General features: G+C 38.7%; 1 long non-coding RNA gene across 1 annotated transcript; it reads right to left on the reverse strand.

Annotated features, from left to right (window-relative positions):
• Positions 1-8,985: 8,985 nt before the first annotated feature.
• On the reverse strand, positions 8,986-21,467 carry LOC110204613 (uncharacterized). The gene is made up of 3 exons (XR_002323352.2): positions 21,369-21,467; positions 11,025-11,269; positions 8,986-9,220 (listed from the first exon to the last, which is right to left on the reverse strand). It is a non-coding gene; the product is annotated as an uncharacterized LOC110204613 (long non-coding RNA).
• Positions 21,468-21,764: the final 297 nt, after the last annotated feature.

Consider the following 21,764-nt stretch of genomic DNA (forward strand, 5'->3'; position numbering starts at 1 on the left):
TTAATCCTCTTTTGTGCCATAGTAATGTTGAGTTACAATTGCACCTTTCTAATTCAACTAAAGGATATGTTTTATTTATTCTATCTCATGCATTAAGCTTCCCAGTCTCCACATATTACTGTAGAAAGAATACAAGGAATGTTAACAACTTCTGAAAAAATACCATCCTTTTAATCCTATGTTGGGCCTAGCAATGTTAAGTTACAGTTCCACTTTTCTAACTCAATTAAAGAGATACCTTTTAGTTATTCTATCTCATGCACTAAGTTTCACAGTCTCCAAATATTATAATAGAAAGAAATACAAGGAATGTTAACTACATCTGAGAAAATGCCATCTTTCTAATGCTCTTTTCTGCTTTTCTAATTCAACTAAAAGAGGTACCTTTTAGTTGCTCTGTCCTATGCGGTAAGCTTCACAGTCTATACATATTAGAAGAGAAGGAATACAAGGAATGTTAACAACTAATATGAAAATCCCATCCTTTTAATCCTAGGTTGGGCCATAGCAATGTTGAGTTACAATTCACTTTCTATTTTTCTTGTAATATGTAGACACATTGAAGCTTAATGCATGAGATGGAATAACTAAAAGATATTTCTTTAGTTGAATTACACAATTGGAATTGTAACTCAATATTGTTATGGCCCAACATAGGTTTGAAAGGATGGGATTTTCTCAGAAGTTGTTAACATTCCTTGTATTCTTTCCATTGGACTGTGAAGCTTAATGCATGAGATTGAATAAGTGAAAGATATCTCTTTTTTAATTTAGAAAAATGGAATTGTAACTCAACATTATGGAACAGCATAGGATAAAAAGGATGTGATTTTTCAGAAGTTGTTAACTTTCCTTGTATTCTTTCTTTAATATTGTAGAACATTGACGCATAATGCATGAGATGGAATACCTAAAAGGTATCTCTGTAGTTGATTAAGAAAAGTGCAGTTGTAAGTCGACATTGCTATGGCCCAACATAGGATTAAAAGGTTGGATTTTGTTAGAAGATGTTAGCATTCCTTCTCATCTTTCTATGTAATATGTAAGGACAATGAAACTTAATGCATGAGGTAGAATAACTAAAAGATATGTCTTTAGTTGAATTAGAAAAGTGAAATGGTAACTAAACATTGATTTGGCCCAACATAGGATTAAAAGGATGGGATTTCTTCAGAAGTTGGTAACATTTCTTGTATTCTTTTTATAGTAATATGTAGAGACTGTAAAGTTTAATGCATGAGATAAAATAACTAAAAGATATCTCCTTCATTGAATTGGAAAAGTAGAATTGTAACTCAACATTGCTGTGGCCCAACATACGATTAAAAGGATGGGATTTTCTCAGAAGTTCTTGACATTCCTTGTATTCTCTCTCTTTCACTATGTAGAGACTGTGAAGCTTAATGCATGAGACAGAATAACTAAAAGATATCTCTTTAGTTGAAGGAGAAAAGTGAAATTGTAACTCAACATTGCTGTGGCCCAACATAGGATTAACAGGATGGGATTTTGTCACAAGTTCTTAACATTCCTTCTTCTCTTTCTATTGCAGTATGTAGAGACAGTGAAACTTAATGCATGAGATAGAATAAATAAAGGATATCTCTTTAGCTAAATTAGGTAAGTTAAATTGTAGCTCAACATTTCTATGGCCCAAAGGAGGACTAAAAAGATGGGAAATTCTCAGAAGTTGTTAATATTCCTTGTATTCTTTCTCTTGTAATATGTGAGATGTGAATTTAATGCACGAGATGGAATAACTAAAAGATATCTCTTTAGTTGAATTAGAAAAGTGAAATTGCAACGCAACATTGATTTGGCCCAACATAGGATTAAAAGGATGGGATTTCTTCAGAAGTTGGTAACATTTCTTGTATTCTTTTATAGTGATATGTAGAGACTGTAAAGTTTAATGCATGAGAAAAGAACTAAAAGATATCTCCTTCGTTGCATTAGAAAAGTAGAATTGTAACTCAACATTGCTATGGCCCAACATAGGATTAAAAGGATGGGATTTTCTTAGAAGTTGTTAACATTCCTTGTATTCTTTCTAATGTATTATGTGGAGACAGTGACACTTAATGCATGGGAGAGAATAACTAAAAGTCATCTTTATTCAATTAGAAAAGTGGAAAATGTAACTCAACGTTGCTGTAGCCCAACCTAGGTTTAAAAGGATGGGATTTTCTCAGAAGTTAGAAACATTCCTTGTATTCTCTCTCTTTTAATATGTGGAGACTGTGAAACTTAATGCATGAGATAGAATAACTAAAGATATCTCTTTAGTTGCATTAGAAAAATGGAATTGTAACTCAACATTGCTATGGCCCAATATAGGATTAAAAGGATGGGATTTTCTCAGAAGTTGATAACATTTTCTTGTACTCTTTCTATGGTAATATGTAGTGACTGTGAAGCTTAATGTATGATAGAATAACTAAAAGATATCACTTTAATTGAATTAGAAAAGTGGCATTGTAACTCAACATTTCTATGGCCTAAAGGAGGTTTAAAAGGATGGGATTTTCTCAGAAGTTGTTAACATTCCTTCTATTCTTTATATTGTAATGTGTAGAGACAGTGAAGCTTAATGTATGAGATAGAATAACTAAAAGATATCTCTTTAGTTGAATTAGAAAAGTAGAATTCTAACTCAACATTGCTATGGCCCAACATAGGATTAAAAGGTTGGGATTTCCTCAGAAGTTGTTAACATTCCTTGTATTCTTTCTACTGTAATACGTAGAGACTGTGAAGCTTAATGCATGAAACAGAATAACTAAAAGATATCTCTTTTCTTGAATTAGAAATGTGGAATTGTAACTCAACATTGCTGTGGCAACATATGATTAACAGGATGGGATTTTCTCAGAAGTCCTTGACCTTCCTTGTATTCTCTCTATTTTAATATGTAGAGACTGTGAAGCTTAATGCATGAGATACAATAACTAAAAGATATCTCTTTAGTTGAATTAGAAAAGTGGAATTGTAACTCAACATTGCTATGGCCCAACATAGGTTTAAAAGAATAGGATTCTCTCACAAGTTATTAACATTCCTTGTATTCTTTCTACTGTTATATTATCCATTTCAGGCCTTGAGTATCCACTGAGATGAACTAGATTTGGGTTCTTCCTGAACCAGTCTCCAAAGTGATTTGCTAGTCCTGGCCCAGTGATTTCTATTCCATGAATGCACCCTAGACATCGTGCTAGGAGGCCTCTCAGACAGGAACACAGCTTCAACTGGAATCTAGACTCTGAGCAGAGACCCAAGTCATTTTTTTATCAATTTATTTTGACTTATCAACAATCACTTCAATATGCTTTTGAGTTTAAAATTTTTCTCCCCCTTCCTCCATACCACCCTCCCGAAGATGGCACACAATCTTATATAAGCTATACATATACATTCCTGTTAAACGTATTTTCACATTAGTGATGTTATAAGTAAGAATTAGAACCAGTAGGAGGAACCAACAGAAAGAGGAAACAAAACTCAACAGAAGAGGAAAAAAATAGCATACTGTACTTCAATCTGCATTCAAATTCCATTGTTCCTTCTTTGGATGTGGATAGCATTTTCCATCACAGGGCCTTTGGAGATGTCTTAGATCCTTGTATTGCTGGAAAGAGTTAAGTTTATCAATATTAGTCCTCGCACAACATGGCTGTTACTGTGTACAACTTTCTTTTGGTTCTGCTCATTTCACTCAGCATTTCACTCAGCGTACAAATCTTTCCAGATCTTTCTGAAATCAGCCTGTTCATCATTTCTTATAGCACAATAGTATTCGATTACATTCATATATTAGAACTTCTTCAGCCATTTCCCAGTTGATGGGCATCCTCAGTTTCCAATTCTTTGCCACCACAAAAAGAGCTGCTATAAATATTTTTGTACATGTGGGTCTTTTTCCCATTTGTATGATCTCTTTGGGATATAGCCCTAGAAGCGCTATTGCTGGGTCAAAGGGTATGCACATTTTTATAGCCCTCTGGTCATAGTTCCAAATTGCCCTGCAAAATGGTTGGATCATTTCACAACTACACCAACGATGCATTAGTGTTCCAATTTTCCCACATCTTCTCCAACATTTATCATTTCCTTGTTTTGTCATCTTGGCCAATGTGATAGGTATGATGTGGTACCTAAGAGTTGTTTTGATTTGCACTTCTCTAATCAATAGTGATTTAGAGCATTTTTTCATGTGACTGTAGATAGTTTTAATTTCTTCATCTGAGAACTGCCTGTTCATATCCATCAACTATTTTTTTTTAAATAACAAATAGTCCAAAAAGCCCATTGGGAGCTTATGTTCTTTATGTTATCCAGTAATTATGTTTATGATCTCATTTTGCAGATAATAAATTATAGCTTATGTTATGTTTCTTACAAAATGATTTCCTGTCAGCAACTTTGTAAGGAGATTACAGGGTAAGAAGTATAATTCCCATTCTCTAGTTAGGAAAGGCCTAGAGAACTGAAGTTATTTGCCTAATATTACACTTAAAAAGTGACATTGCTGGTATTGGAATCAAGACCATGTGCTACTATTAGAATCAAGACCAAGGCTTCAAGCTCAGTATTCTTTCCACATCCTCTACTGCCATTTTCCTTGGGGATCTTCAGAGGACAGAGGTGGTGATTTGAGGCAAATACTTTAAAATTTTCCTTTGTAGTGTAAAATGTTCATTACTGGTAATGAACCCAAGCATTTCCATTTTTTAAACATTCGTCCTCACTTCCACCTCTTTAGAATCTCTTGCGTGTTTCAAGACTCAGCTCCAAGAACCTTCCGCAGGAGGTCTTAAGCATTTTCCCCAGCTTCCAGTGCCTTCCCCTTAGAGACAAACTTCTGCCAGCTCTGTATGTATCATGTATGTGCTGAATTATTTGCATGTCCTCTCTCCCATTAGAAGGTAAGCGCCTTCTGGGCAGAGACTGTTTTTGCATCTATTTGGGTCCCCTAGTACTTGGGATTTCCTGGCACATAGTAAGTACTTAATAAATGCTTGTTGATTGGTTGAAAGATTGACGCAGATAGAAGAAACACTAGATTAAGGCTCAAAGACCTGGGTTCTAGTTCATGCTTAACCTGTATTATGTATCAGACTTTGAGTGAATCATTTAAACTCTTTGAGCCTCAAGTGTAAAATGGGGATAATAATATCTCCCTCCAAAAGTTGAAGTGAAGATCACACATAAGATAACATCTGTGAAAAGCCTTTGTGAAGAGCTCAATGGAAGTTAAAAAAAAAAATCCTAGTTAAATGGACTCTTTACCCCTGCAAACCTAGACTCATTCTCTAGAGTGTTAGTGTCTATGGGCTCAGCCGGTATTTACATGACATTTTCCCATTTCCATTTTATTTGTCTTCAAGACTCTTAAACAGTTAGGTTGAAATGGATAAAGTGTAGGACTTGTATTGTGAGGAAGGTCTGAGTTCAAAGCCTGCTTCTTATACTTCCTAGCTGGGTAACCTTGGGTAAGTCTTTTAACCTCGTTAAATCTCAGTTTCCTCAACTATAAAATGAGGATAATACTAGTACCTACCTCCCAGGATAAAATGAGTTTGCATATGCAAAGTGCTTTGTAAACCTTAAAGTATTAAATAGTTTGAACTATTAGTGGCAGCACAGGGGATACAGCATCGGGCCTAGAGTCAGGAAGACTCTTCATCCTAAGTTCAAATCCAGCCTCAGACATCTACCAGCTATATGACCCCAGGCAAGTCACTTAACTCTATTTGTCTCAGTTTCCTCATCTGTCAAATGAGTTGAAGAAGGAAATGAGAAACAACTCTAATATCTCTGCCCCAAAATATGGTCATGAAGAGTTGAACGTGACTAAAAACAACTGAACAACAACAGCAAAAACTAAAATTATTGTTATTAATACATCCTTATGGAGGAAAGAGAAATGATTGTAATCAGAAAGTTAAAGCTGGAATTAACTTTAGAGATTACCTAGTACTAGGCCAGCCTCCTGATTTTTACAAAAGAGAAAACTGAGGCCTAGAGAAATGAAATGATTAGCCCAGGGTTCATACAGGTAGATAGTAAGTAGCAGAAGGTCTGAGTTCAAATCCTACCTCAGTTGCTGAGCCAGGGATTCGAGTCCAGGTCCTTTTACTGTAAATTCAGCATGCTATGAAGGTTTCTCCCCAACATCATAGCTGGGAAAACTGATGCCTGCAAATATAGGATACCTTTCCCATGGCTAAAGAAGGATCTTAGACAAAAGGACTAGAGTTGACCAGTGGACAGGCCAGGTCAAGTCCAGTCCATTTTATGGGAAGAATCTGAGGCCCAGACAATTGTCACAAAGACAAGATTTTCATTCAGATCCTCCAATTCCAAATCCAGTCTTTTTCCCATCCTACCCTTTCTATATGTCAGGATGCCCTGGAAAAAAGCCAAGGGACTTCAACTATCTCATTCTGCTGGTAAACCTTGGGCAAGTTATTTCACTTCTGAACCTCCATTTCCTAATTTGTCAAATTAGAATAATATCTGCCCTGCCTACCTCACAAGCTCATTGTGAGGCTCAAATTAGATCATCTGTAAGAAAGTGCTTTGAAAATAATAAAGCCATATAAGTACGTAAGTTATTATTGTTTTTTTATTATACCTTCAGTTCAAAGCTGTTGAAATGTCTTAAGCAGGAGAGCATGCAGTTGAGGAAATGGGGTGGGGAAAGGAGTGGTCACTTGGATTGAGACTGGAAACCTCAGCCATTTGTCTCCCACTTGTGAACTGTGACTTTGAGCTTCAGTTTCCTCATTGGTGTGGCTCTTGATAATAGGAGTTAGAGCTGGAACAGACCTTCACAGTTATTTACTCTGATCTCTTCCTTTCCCAAATGAGGAAACAGACCTTGAGAGGGGAAGGGACAGCACTTGGTTATTAAACACTTTTTATCACAGTTCAAAGAAGAGTCTTTCCTCCCTCCCCACCCCATAGTGATGTGTTGTTTTGTTGTTGTTTAGTCATTTTCAGTTGTGTCCAACTCTTCATGACCCCATTTGGGGTTTTCCTTCACAAAGGTACTGAAGTAGTTTCTCATTGCCTTCTCTAGCTCATTTTACAATGAGGAAACTGAAGCAAACAGGGTGAAGTGACTTTTCCAGGGACACACAGCTAGTAAGTGTCTGGGGCCAGATTTGAACTGAGGTCTTTCTTTCTACAGGCCTAGCACTATATCCACTGCACCACCCAGCTGCCGTAACACACACACACACACACACACACACACACACACACACACACACATATTGTCCTAATATATAGTGATATATGTACTGCACAGTATGTCTGTTCCAGGGCAATTCACATTTTGAGAAAATGAAGTGTGTATTTAATAAATAGTTGGCATTTATATAGTGCTTTGCAAATATGATCTGATTTTATCCTTATAACAACCCTGGAAGGTAGGTACTGAGGAAATTGAGGTAGTCAGAGGTTAAGTGACTTACCTGGGGTCACACAGCTGGTAAGTGTCTATGACTAGATTTGAAATCTTCCTGATTCCAGGCCCAGCACTCTGTTTATTGTGGCAGTATCTAGCTATCTATAGGTATGTAATGAAAAGCAGTGCAAACTGCAAGGCTAGGAGACCTGGCTTGCAGCAATAATTCTTTGCCACTTATTACGTGTGAGAGCTTGGATAAGTAGTACCGGAGCATCTCTGAACCTCATTATGGGATTTTGGGGAGTAAAGTGCTTGCTAAACCTTGGTAGGCTATATAGAATTTGAGTCATTATTATTTATGAAGTTTTACAAAAGGGAGTAGCCTTAGTCTGAGTCCTGCTTTGCAGTTCAGAAAATCATGGTCATTTCTGTGTGTGTGTTTGTGTGTACACACATGTATATATGTATATGTATGTGCATATATACACATACATATATACATACATACACATGTGCATATATATGTATATATATACACACACACATATATGTATATGTATATATAAAGATATATTTGTAACAGAGTAGAATCTCAATCACTATTATGCCTTGAAATAACCAGGCTGCCCTGCCTTCTGACATTAGCATTGGATCTAATAAGTGTCTGAGGCTGGATTTAAGTGTTAGAGATGGGATCTGCATCCACATGTGGCTCTAGAGCTACAAAGAAAAGCTAGGAGAATGATGGAAAGCAGTGTAAAATGCTAGGTTTGGGGAATCTTGCCTCTGGGGTGACAGGCTTAGAGGGGATTAAATAGGGTTAGCAAGCTCTTCTCCTGGGGAAGAAGTACAAGAGTCCTCCTCCAGGTGTGATGCTATGAGGCACAGGGTGCTAGGGAAAGGAAAAAGATTGGTTGGTTGGGTGTCAGTGAGTCATTGACCTCAGCTGAGTCAGGAGAACTCAGTCTCCTATTCCTGTCCTATTCTTATGGAGCAGCCAGGATGTGGCCAAGTCAAGCCCATTTGGGTCTTCTGTGCCTCTGTAGTGGCCTCTGTGGAATTGAGTCTCACTCTGGCTCCTCCTTAGGCTAAGGGGCTAGTAGGCTGGAGGCTGTGGGTGGGGATTTGCAGGTCCAAGCTCTGGTCACCTGAGACTTAGGGTGTGGTTAGTAGAGTGAAGGAGGAGATTGAACTGGTAGAGGGAGTAGATAGTAGAAGTGGGGCCTGGCCTGGGCAGTCAGTCAGCTGAGTCCCTCCTGGAATGGCTGGGAGCCCTGCTTTGCAAGGGCTGTCCTATCTGGCTCTGAGGCAAAGGGCTGGCTGGGCTGGGAAGAGAGAATCCAATTAAGTGACAGCATGTGGGAACACAGCTGCAAGAAGAGGCTAATGCCCAGCCACGTGGCCAGGATCTTCCTTTGGGCAGCCAGGTTCCCTATTGGCAAAATAGCGATGGAGGCAATGTGGCATTGGGTTGTAGAATGGAGGCTGGGGGGCACGAGAAGGGTTTTTATAGGGTATTCTCTGGGCTAAAACATTATTATTAGAAACACTGCTGTACGCTTACCCAGGTCTGAAACCCGGATCCACCTTCTCCTTGGGCTGGAAGAGCTGTGCTCACTTTCCTCATCTCTATAAAGTGAAGTATTGTCTTGGATAATTCCTAAGGTTCCAAGTTTTTGCAGATGAGGGAATGGAAATGAAGTGGCTTGACTACTTTTTCCTGAAGTCTTTGCTGGTTCCTGTTATCTATATCAATATCATGAATTCCATGAAGCCATTGTTGAATTAGGAAGAAGGCTGGGCATCCTGTATGTGTGAGAGCACATGTATCGACAAATGCACATCTTTTTATTCCCTATTCCCCATTCGAAATTCCTTCCCTTGTTTCATCCATTGGGTATTATAGAGGTTATAGCCTATCGAAGCACCTATTACTCCTCTCCCTCGTGAGCCTCCACCCCTAATTACATCTCCCATTCCCCACAATTCTGCCATTGGGCCCTTATTTGGGAACACCCTTTTTATGTTAACCTCAGAACTGTTTTCAGCAGGTTAGTCTTTTCACCACCAAGAGTGTTTTCTTATAATTCCCTTTTGTTCAACTTCCACCTAGCCCCCAGACTGCATTCCTTAAGGTTTCTACTTGGCTTTTTGTGGAAATAATAATAATAAAAAAACTATTTCTTTGACTCCACCCTCTGATGCAGAAGCAACATCCATATATCCTACAATCCCCCTTTTTCTTTTATTTTACTCTGTTACATCTGCATCTTTTAATTCATTATGTATTCTAGTTTTGACATAATTAGGGTTCACCTCAGTCTCTTCACAAGATATTATGCAATAGCCTACAACTGTCAATACCCCAGCTGTCTTCTGCCATTACCTTCCATTTGCCAACCATGATTCTAACTATTCCTTTAATTAATTATCTATGCCAGAGTTCTCTGCCAGCTCCTCAGCTAAAGTGGTTGACTTTGCGATGCCTTAGTAATGGTTCCATCTGGAGCTGTGCTATTGGTCAACATTTCATCAAGGATTTTGGGAACTTATAACATATGGGAGAAGGAAGGGAAATTGATCAATGCATTGACAAATCAAAAAGGGGGCTGTCCCCTTAGTAAATACAGATACAGAGACCCCAAAGTAATGATAAATTGTCCATTTAAGGCTGCAGAAGTCTCTGTTCATACAGTTGTCTGGCATTCTGGACATCATACAGGGAAGTTTTCTGGTCTTGGTGCTGTTCAAGCAGTGTCCAGCAGACTGTCTTCTTGTAGAGATTCTTCTTCTTGTGTCTTTTCCTATAAGATTGATCTTAACACAATTTTTAAATTACCTTGCAATAACCAGGGCAAATAATGAAAGTTAACTCAACCCTTATGTCTTCATTATTATAGGATCAAAAATTGGAACTTTGGCGAATTGTCATGTTTAAGAAACTCAAATTAGAAAAGTAACAGAAAATTAGAACCTGGCCTTACACTCTGCATTAGTTCTAGTTTTATACCTTGCATTAATTCATTATTCATTTTATTCATATTCCCATCAGGAGGAGGAGATTCTATTAAGGAATTAATAACAGACTCCAATACATAGTAATCATTTTAAAACTGCACAAGTAATAAAACTGTACAAGTAATAAACAATTCCAACTTCTGGTCATGTACAAATAAATAATCCATAATTAAAATAGATGCTTCTTTTAAGGCGTTTACAAGCTAGGCCACAAGCCACTCTTCTTTTAACATTAATTGTAACAAACTGAGACAACTTTAATATTAACTAAGTATTAACTAAGTAACAGAATAATATCTTCGTTCCACAAGCTGGCTTCCTAACTATCCCATACCATTGTAAAAATTAAGGACTCTCCCTGACTTATACAGGAATGTACTAGTAATAGATGTCAAGACTGAATACTTAATTCTAAAATTCTAGGCCAAATAACTAAATCTTATACTTGCATCTTACTATAATAACCTCAGATGTTCCTGCATCAGTCTATTATTTAATAGATTTGATATTATGCTTACAAAACTTATGAATTTAAACATTTGCCATGAAAGAATAGGGACATAACTAAAGTAAAGGAACAATTCTTCCCTACCTTCATGTCAATTACAGGCAGAAGGTATTTAATAGCCAACTGCATTGAGCCAGGCTTAAAGTCTGCCAGGTGTCATAGTGGGGAAATTGAGTCAGGAGAATCCTCTCTCAGTCATGCAGAAAAGTCATTCTCCCAATCTTCTCATGAGAACACTCTCTTGCAGCTCCTAGATGCAGCTCACAAACCCCTCACAGGGTTTCTGGCATCATGGGTTAGTAGCTCAATCAGTTCCTTGTTGACAATACCTGGAGTTAGAGTCAGAATTCATTAACAGTCCCCAAGATCTTTGATAGCAAATTCCCTTCATCAGGGTTTCAGGTGTGAGTATAATATCACATTAATTAGGGAACATTTCCAAAGTGAACCCTAAGCAGTTTACATGTCTTCCTAGACATGTTCTAGCTCCTGATAACATCCTGAGTAAAATCAAATTTCCATTAAGACCATAAGTTGCTACTCTAACAGATTTGCCTCTCTTTTTCTCAAGCTTATTTATGCTTCTCTAACCAATCTTAATCTGAAAGAATGAGGCAGTTTCAGAGAAGTTCAAACATTAGTTCTAAACCCTTGCTAGGCCATGGAATGAATTCATATCAAAAAAGCAAGATCTCCCCCACTTACAATTCATTACAATAGTTGCTTTAGTATTAATCACTAGCCTTTGATCTCTGATGCTTTTCCCATTGAGTTGCTGCTTTTGACTCTTGTTTCTCAGAAAGCATCCATTAAGACCCATCCAGGGACACAACAAACCTAGGAAACAAACTCAAAATTCACAGTAAGTTTGGACATAGTTGTCATCAATATCAAATTATGATTTGCAACAAAACTAGCTTGCAAATTTAGTAGGCCCTCTTAAAAAAATCACACCAAAGACTTTCTTTGCATAAAAGTATTTTCCTTTCTTAAAAACAGCTTACAATTTCCTAATTACCACAAAATTGCTAGTTAACCTAAATTATCTAGTCAAAAATTCTCTAGTCTATAATGGGCCATTTACTCAGTAAGAATTCCACAACACAAGACTCCTGCACAGGGTTGATAACGATTACAAGATTTTACAAAGTCTCTTCTTTGCATAATTACCAGGTTTCCTTTTCACGCACACACACACACACACACACAAATACTTTTATAAGTGCTTAATTTAAACAAGAACTCCAGGAGGCAGCTAAGTGGCACAGAGGATACAGCACCGGCCCTGGAATCAGAAGGACTTAAGTTCAAACAGCCTTAGGCACATAACACTTCTTAGCCCTGTGACTCTGGGCAAGTCACTTAACCCCAATTGCCTCACTAAAAAAACAAACAAAACCAATAACTCCCAATAGCTTAGTTAACAATCTTAAATTTCATAAATGAGAACCAAATAATCCCAGCTAAAACTTCCCTTTAAATATAGACAAAACTTCTTGCTTCCCAAATTATAGTACTTTAAAAAAATATTGCAACACAGGGTCAGATAGAATAACCTAACAGCTTCCCAACCCATTCCTTTTTTTTTCTTTCTGTGATAGTATAATTCTTAATCTAGTCAACATTCTAGATTATAAGACAAATTGCTTTTGTAACAACATAGCTGATACAGTTGTTTACCAGATTACACCATATAAGAAAATTCAGAAATACAACCATACCATAAGCACCTATCATATATTTAAAACTTGAAACAGAACCAATTAATTACTGTCAGATGACCTTAATTTAGTTGGATTGACTAAATCAAATCTGGATTCATAATCATTAATGGCAATGATGGGGTATGGGCCCAAGCTTGGCCCCCCAAAACAAACCCTTTCTCCCTGAACCGCTCCACCTGGTCTAGCAGTTTCCCCAGGCCATACTTTCCATCCCTGATCTTATTTAGACCCCATTCAACCTCACAGACACTCCCATCAAGACACCTGGCCACTCCCAGATCCCCCTCATAGCCGAGACTTCCCCATACCCGCTCATCCTTATGAGCATCACAAATATTCAGACTCTTCAAGAGCCTGGCTTACATGGAACAAGCTGTCATAGGCCGAAAGAAGGCCTGGGTCAATTTTTTTTTTCTGGGCAGGACCCACGAGTTGCAATTGTGGGTCCCACTATCCCCAACCTCCAAACCTCAACAGTACATTTTAATTTCTAAGGCCTAATACTCTTAGTACTTTAAAGGAAAGGATTATTATCCATAAATTCACACACAGTTTTTTTCCTAATTGAGGCTCTGATATATGGGAGGATGCCTAATTAATTCCAAAACAGCGCATATCAGTAAGTTGTTCACAATAGGTTTGTACCACAGGGCACACATTATATTTCCACAATAGTAATAAACTTTGAAATAACCCATTGTCAATTTAGATGAATGCATTTCCAAATCACTTTGCACAGAAAATCATTCATCTCATAATTAATATTGAAACTATAACTTTAAACCATCACATATTTTTATAATAGTCAAGATTTCAAATGAAAATCTGCTACCATAGTAAATACCAATATTATTATTACTTGCTTATAACCAAATATAACCAAGTTTTCAAAGTATCTCATTTGTATGATATCCTTTCAAAAGACCCATTCCCGATTAAGAACTGCTTTAGCACCATTTCTACCTCACAGTGGTCCCTCAAATATTATAATCTAAGAGTTTTAGAAATACAATACAATTTAGAAATAGAGTAATAACACAAACAATAAACTTCAGATAACATCAATTGCATTTCCAGATTATCACATATACAATTATTGATCTTATTACTCTTGGTACTTTTAACATTACATTGAATTAGAATAATAATAATGCTATGTCTAACATATGCCATTGTATTAAGCACTTTACAGTCATATCATTTTCTATCCCAAAACAACTGTTTTTTTTCCCTTTACAGAACAGTAAACTTAAATCAAATCAGACCTGAATTTGTGATCGTTAATGATAAACATTTAAAAACATTTTTGCTTTAAATCCAAAGTCTCAGCCCTTTAAAAGGAAATCTTCTCCACAAATTCATATATTCCTTTAAAAAGACACGTGGTGACAATTACTACCCTGAATAATTTTCTCCCCGTTTCTTTCCTACTTCTTTAAAAGAGCAAAAAAATCCATTCTCCTTTTAGAAGTTTATCAGATAAAAAACTGCCCTTCTGGGAATCTCAGGCTTCAGCAATTTGAATCAACATTAACCTGGAGTAGTCAGTCCCCGTCTCCCCCCCCCCCCCCGGCAGAAAGCCTCTAGAGTTCCAATAATTAATTGAACAGTGTGAGAAATGAGGGAGATTGGTTTATTGGTTTACTGCTTTACACAAACATGTAAACAAGATGAGTGAGAGATTGGTTTTCACAGGCTCTATAGAAACAATAGATATTGCATTGCAAACACAGATATTACTTGGGACATGCAGGAATGTTGGGACAAGTTGGGCTTTAGTTAAAGCCAAGTAATCCTATAAAACCGCTTGCTGTGCTCCTGTATAAGTGTGTGGTTCCCTTGAGGGCGCATACACACCTAATTCTCATGAGAATTGATGAAAAAGGCATCTCTTCTCTCACTCCACAACTGTGATTTCATTATTACCCAGCTAACTCTTGTTTGGAAATTCGCCGAGCCCAGTCTCAGGCTGAATTCTGAATTAAGTCTGGGGTTTTTATGACAAACGTGGCGAATTGTCCAGAATATTCTTAAGGCCCCCGGAGTGGTTATTTGAGGGGTAAATGGAGGAAGAGGGCTCCCACCAATTTTTGGTGGTCCTCTGCTTTTCTCTCTGGCTCACCCAGGCTGCATATGAGACCTGAGACTCGGTATTTGCCAAATGGAGTGTTTGAACAGATTTAAGGAAAAAGGGAAGAACTGGCTGTAGACCATGTAAAGTAGACCTGTTGATCAAAGCAGGGAAAAATTTGTGGCTAGAGTACCTGCCTTGTTGGTCCACAGAATCCTCATTTCTGACAACTGTTGAGGCTAGCCCAGATGGGGCTTTTAGAGGAATGGTCTAGAAATGGGAGGAAGGAGCTCAAAGGAAAAGGCATTGAGGAAGGGGAAGGAGAGCTGTTAGCCTGGGGGAATCAGACTCTGCTTCTTGCTGGAAGGAAAGACCAGTCAAGATTAGAATTAGAATCGTGCACACGTTTTCTGTCTGTCTTTATGTAAATGTTTTATGTCTGCCAGAAAAATTTTAAGTCTGAAATTAGAGAAGAAACAGTGGAAAAGAACTCCCACTTTAGACTTTCAGTGGGAGATTAATAAGATTTTTTTGGGGGTGGTCCTGTGAGAGATGAACTCTCAGAGATGAAGCCTCCTCAAAAGGTCAATAATTTGTGATTATTATTTTCAAAATCCTCCCCCACTCAGACCCTGTTTTTAAGCACTTAACAGAAAGAATAAGCCCTGCCCCACCCCCAACCTGAGCCATTTGCCCTTGGCTTCCCACCTCTTTCCCTGTCTTTGAATTTTGGGCCTGGAATATAAGCCCCACCTCCCAGTTAAGGGGATAGGAAGAAGCTTTAGAGCTTAGAATGTAAGCCCATCCCCAGTTAAGGGGGTAAGGGATAGTGGTGGGTGGAAACTTGTTTGCATAGTGGGTGAAGACTTTGCATGGTGGGCAGAGATTTGCTTTTATAAGGGGCCCCTGTTATGCAGTCTCTCTCTCTCCACATGTATGAAGGAGCAGACAGCCATCTTGCGAGATTGTAATAAAGGTAACCTTTGCTTTCCACCTTGAGAAGTCTCTGAGTTTAATTTGGGTTAGGGTCGCTGTCCCACACAGTCCCAACACTGGCCAAGTTGGGATAACAGAATAAGTTAGATAATGAGTAATGGAATCAAAAAAGCAGGGAGCTACCAAGCATGCCGCCCAAGATGGTAGGGATTGATAGAGGGAAGGGGCTGAGAAGAATTTGGGTTCAGGTTTGGTCGGATTCCTAAGAGTTTGAATTGCTGTCTTTCTACCTCTGCCACCAGTATATCTGATATCAAGGCAGTGTGTTTAGAGTTGTAAAATTAAGGGTTTTTCTGGCTTTTAATGAGATAAGATTTCAGTGATTTCTTTAAAATGCATAGTAATATTATAAAGCTATTTGGGGAGAGAGAGGGAGAGTGCTGTTCTCTGGATTTGCAATTCTTATCCCCCTTCAGATTTCAGAATGGCAAAGGAAAGCTGCCCAGCCTTGGTAAGTGTAATTTGGGTGGGGGTAGCAAGCTATGTTCTCCACCCTTGCGTGGTTGTTCTGGGTGCCTTTGTGCCAGCTTTTGATGGTTTAGGCATGTTGAGAAGGTGTGAGGAAGTTTGAGTTTGTTTTAAGTAGAAGGATTGAAAATGAAAATTTTGTAGCTTGATTTGAAAAACTAATAAAGTTACATAGGGTGAAAAGGCCATCCACCTCTCAGGAGAAACCTGTAGGAGGGTTTTATTAAATCTGGCTGGAAAACTGACTATACCCGGTTCAAATTGCTGAAGCCTGAGATTTTCAGGAGAGTGGCTTTATCTGATAAGCCTCTAAAAAGGAGAGGAGACTTTTTCTTTGCTCCCTTACGGAGGTAGGAAAGAAAAGTGGAGAGAATTATTCAGAGAAGGAATTATCATCACGTGTCTTTTTAAGGGAATATATAAATTTGTGGAGAATATTTCCTCTTAAAGGGCCAAGAATATTGGATTTAAAACAAAAATGTTTTTAAATGTTTATCATTAGCGATTATAATCTCAATTTGTTTTTGGAAAAAAAGTTACTAGTATGACTGAGACAAAGTGTCCTTTGATTTTAAGCAAAGAAACTCTTAGACCTTTGTGGATTAGGTGGTGAAAGGGGACTTGAATAATACTGGGGTCAATGGCAAATTCTTTTGAACCCATAGGATATATTAGCAAGTATCTATTTAGTCACTTGACCACTGCCTGCCTCCCGTTTTCCCATCTGCAAAATGGAAACAATAGCACCTACCTTCCAGGGATGTTGTAAGGGTCAAGTGAGTTAATATTTGTAAAGTGCTTTCAGCCAAACACTAGGGATGAGGATGCAAAGAGAAAACTGTGTAGGCTGCTAGAATTAAAATGCTTAATGAATGGTTTGGCCTAGAGATAAATACTTCTATTTTATATATTTTATTTCCCCTAGCTATTATTCAATTCAAATGTACCCCTTCTTTGAGTCCTGAACTTTTATTTAGTTTCCTGACCTAGTAGTCATCCCCTCTCTCAGAAGTGTTATTTTCTTTCAATTTTTTTTTACTTGTTCCTTGTGGTCCTCCTACAAATGAGTTCAACTTGGGTTCTCCACTTTGTGTTCTTTATAATCACTCCATTCACATTATCCTTCATTTCTACTCTTCAGGGATGACCTCTATGCAAAGGACTCTTGCCCATCTGTACCTCAGGCCTTGACCTTTCTCCTGACCTTTGGACTCTCCACTTCTCTGCCTACAGAACATAACCATCTAACTGTCCTATTGGTACCTCAAGCTCAACATAGAGGATGCATGGGGTAGGACACAGATGGATCCCTGCCTGCCTGCTGCATATTGACTTAGAAAACCACAAATCAACATTATCTATGTTTAGTTGTATTTTTATTTTGTTAAGTATTTTCCGGTTTCATTTTAATCTGGTTTGGGGTCCATTCAAGAGTGTTGCTGCCATGCATCTGACACCTCTGGTGTCAGTGTTTTACTTTTACTCAAGAAGACCTGAGTTCAGATCCTGCCTCAGACACTTACTAAAGGTGAGGCTTAGTTTCCTAAAAATAAGGAGTGATAGGATCGTAGATTAGAGCTGGAGAGGAGACTTTAAAAGCGATGGACTTGACCACTAAGGTCCTTTCCAGTTCTAAATCTATGCTATGTATGAACAAAACTTACCTTTTTCCCCTTAGTATGTTCCTCCTATAATTTTTAAATTTCTTTCAATTATATCATTCATTCAATCTCCCCACCACTTCCAGGAAGTCTTCCTTAATATCTGTCCTCAGTAATGAAACATTTCCTCCCCTCAGGTTTTACTAGTGTAGATGTTTTGGTGTAGTTTTAAGTACATTAAGACTTTGGGAATGCTTCTGTACTTTGTACCTCTCATAAAAATATTATTGAAATACATGATAAATATTTGCTCCCTATTAGACTGTAAATCCTAGGAGATTGGAAACTATGCCTTATTTAAACTGTATCTCGCTAAGCACCTAGTTATTGTTGGAATTTTAACCTAAATTTAAGGTTAACAAATACTTGTTGGTTGATTGTTTGAATCTGAGAGGTGCTCTCTAGTACCAAGCCACAGGACTATATTTTTGACCACTTTTTTTTTTAATTAGTGACTTGCTGAGACAAGGAAATGATTCTTATCAAATCTGTAGATGAAACAAAAGTGGGAGAGACAGCAAATATGATTAGCAGCAAGACTCAAAACTATCTGGACAGGCTAAAACTCTGGGCTAAAATCAAGATTATATATATCCCTAATAAATTTCAAGTCCTGAATTTCAATTGAAAAAAAAAATCAATTGTACCAGGCTGCTGTGGAAGATACCTACCTTGGCAGCATCTCACATGGGCTCTTAGTGACATCACCAAGCCTGGTGGACAAGGGTCTAATTTGGAACATAGCAAGCCAAGTTCCTCTCTCCTCTCCACCCCACCCCCTTAAATAATGCTTCTTCCATGTACTCCCTTCCCTTTAATTAAATTCCTCATGGCATGGGGCAGTTTGTAGTTATTAACTGAAAAGTTTTGTAGAAATAGGACAAGCTGAAGAGGGGACAACTGACCCATGGAGAGGGTGGGGGCTAAGCAGGCACCTGGGGCCCTGCTCCAGAAAGTCCCCCAGGTACTGTCTTCTTTGGCACTGACTGACCACCCAGTCAGTCAACGGGCAGTTGTTAAACACCTACTATGTGCAAGGCACCTTAGTAAGCACTAGAAATACAAAGAAAAGCAAAAGACATTCTTGTTCTCAAAGAGTCTAAAGGAGGAGATAACATGATAACAACTGTATTACAAATAAGATATGTACAAAGAAGGTAAATTGGAATAATCAATAGAGGGAAGGCACTAGAATTAAGGGAGATTGGGAAAGGCTTCTTGTAGAAGGTAGAATTTTTAGCTGAGACTTGAAGAAGGTGAGGAGACAGAGATGGGGATGAGGAAGGAGAACAGCCAGGCATGGGCACAACCAGTGAAATGTCCAGTCAGGATGTCTTATATTGGTTCCCACCCAGTACATACAAAGCACTGTCCCAGGCCTCAAGAGAAAGAGTAGTAACATCTTTGTCTTTTGCTAACCTTTTCCAAGGAAGGAGATGTGTGTTGTGTGGGTGCAGAAGCATCAGGTTCTATTTGTGGCAAGTAGACAAGAAGATGATAGGAACTTGGAGGGATCTTGGACTATCTAGCATAATTCTTCCATTTTATAAAAACAACAGCAGCTCACATTTTGTAAAAAACAAAACAAAACAAAACACTGCTGTACACTGCTGTACGTTAACTCATTTGATCTCATAATACTGGAATTCAAATACAGCCTTGGACATTTACTAGCTTTGTGGAACCCTGGGTAAATCACTAAACCACTGTCTGCCTCAGTTTCCTTGAGTATAAAATGGGGATGATAATAGCACCTATCTCCCAGGGTTGTGAGGATCAAATGAGATAATATTTGTAATGGCCAGTATATAGTAGGTGCTTAACAAATCAAGCTTGTTCCCTTTTCTTCCCCTGTAGAAGTAGCTAAGTATTATTGTTCCTATTTTACTGATACAGAAGAAGATGGAAAGGACCACTTGTCCAAAGTCACAGTAGTTAATCACAGAGCCCAAATTCAAACCTAGCTCTTCTGCCTCCAAATTCCTGTACTTCAGTGGTAATTTTAAAAACATTTTCTTTTGAGGGGGGTTAATTATTTCCCTCCCTCACCCAACTCCTCCCTTAGGTCTGCCCTTTGGGCTGCTTGTTCCCTAGTTTGATCCACTGTCTTTTCAGGTCTTATTGATATAGGTGTGCCCTGTCTCTTTTACTTTTTAGAGTGAGAGGTCCCCTAGGGCAGGGACCTTCTTTTCTAGTTCCTCTGGCTTCTCCTCTGAGCCCTGCCTCACCCTTGACTCGGAGTTCCCTGGGCTGAAGCCTGCACCTAGAGTGATCCAAGAGCATGCCCACACACACACACACACACACACATGCTGGTGTCTCAGAGCTAGCTCTGAAAGGAAGTGGGAGGACTCTATTAATCTCCCATTGAATAAGTCAAAATAAGAATTCCCTAGCTCTGAGGCTAGGGGCCTAAAACTTGATGACCTCATTATAAAGGAGTCCTTTCGTTTCCTACTAGGTCCTACCCAGGTTATCCCTACCCCAGCCTCACCTTTTCTTCATTGTGCTAATTTCCTTACCTCATCTGAACTATATTCCCAGTGACTCCCTTTACTTCTTTCTGTCTCTTCCTCTCCCTCCCTTCCTCTCTCTCCCCCTTCTATGTTCTCATCTCTCTCTCTCTTTCTCTGTTTCTCTCTCTTCCTCTCACTCTGTCTCTATCTCTGTCTCTCTGTGTGTCTCTGTTTCTCTCCTCCTTTCCCTCTCCTTTGTAATCTCTCTCTCTCTCTCTCTCTCTCTCTCTCTCTCTCTCTCTCTCTCTCTCTCTCTCTGTCTCTGTCTCTCTCTCTCTGTCTCTGTATCTGTCTGTCTCTCTTTGTCTCTGTCTCTCCCTGGCTGTTCAGGTGTCTTTAGAAGCATCGCTAGAGAGGGAGGGGGGTGGACTGGCATACTTTTTTTTTTTCTTGCTGGTTTTGGGTCCAGGGCTCAAGAGGTTCTGAATGTCAGTAGGGTTTTAGTGAGCCAGCAGCAACAGTTCCCAGAATTATGGAGGATATTGATAAAAGGGGAAAAAGTCTTTCATATCTGTGTCTGACTAACCTGCCTTTGTAAGTGAGTATTATATGAAGGGAGTGGGCCTTTTTCTGAAACTGTTTGACAAAAATTTTGGGAAGAGGAGAGTGATGAGCATAGGAGATCCAAGAAAAAGATTAGATACCATTCAGAGTAAGTCTCAGTGACCTTCTAAAGATCAGGAGGTAGTGGAAAGTGGGAGACCAGATTTGGAGTCAGAGGATCTGGGTTCAAATCCTGTTTCTACAACCTCACTACCTGTTATGTTGGGCAACATCTTTAGCCTTCCTATACCTCAGTCTTCTTATCTGTAAAACGAGGGAATTGGCCTATTTCTTCTAAGGGACCTTCCAAATTTAGACCTCTGATACTATGACCTTTCTAATACATTGTGATATGGCCATATCGTGTTCTCCTGGCCATGAGAACCCAGGTCAAGAGAGTTCCATGGAATTGTTTCTCCTCTCATCTCTTAAGTCCTATAAAAACTCACTTGTCTGGGTCCTCAGAGCCGTTTTGGCATTTTCAGCTTTGTTTCTGGGTATGTCTCTTCTTGTCAGGTGAGCATATGTCTGGATCTTCTTCCCTTAGATACTTTACAGACCCTTTGTACCAAAGGTGGCAGGCTTCTAGTCAACAACTAGGAAGTCTTGGAAGTTTGATGGCTGCAAAAGGCCACAAAGCTATTATCTTTTCTTCTCTCCTGGTGAGGTATGCTGAGCCAGAAGAAAAGTTTTCATAGACTTAAAGATAGAAGAGATGGCAGAGGTCTTGTTGAAGTATATCGTTATAGAGGTGAAGAAACTGAAACCCAGAAAGTCTGGTCAAAGTTCCCAGAGGCACTGAGAGGTTAAGTGGTTTTCCCTTGGTCACCAACAGGGGACTGAAC

Source organism: Phascolarctos cinereus, unplaced genomic scaffold (genome assembly GCF_003287225.1).
Source record: "Phascolarctos cinereus isolate Bilbo 61053 unplaced genomic scaffold, phaCin_HiC Scaffold_708;HRSCAF=1347, whole genome shotgun sequence".
Classification (NCBI taxonomy): Eukaryota; Metazoa; Chordata; class Mammalia; order Diprotodontia; family Phascolarctidae; genus Phascolarctos; species Phascolarctos cinereus.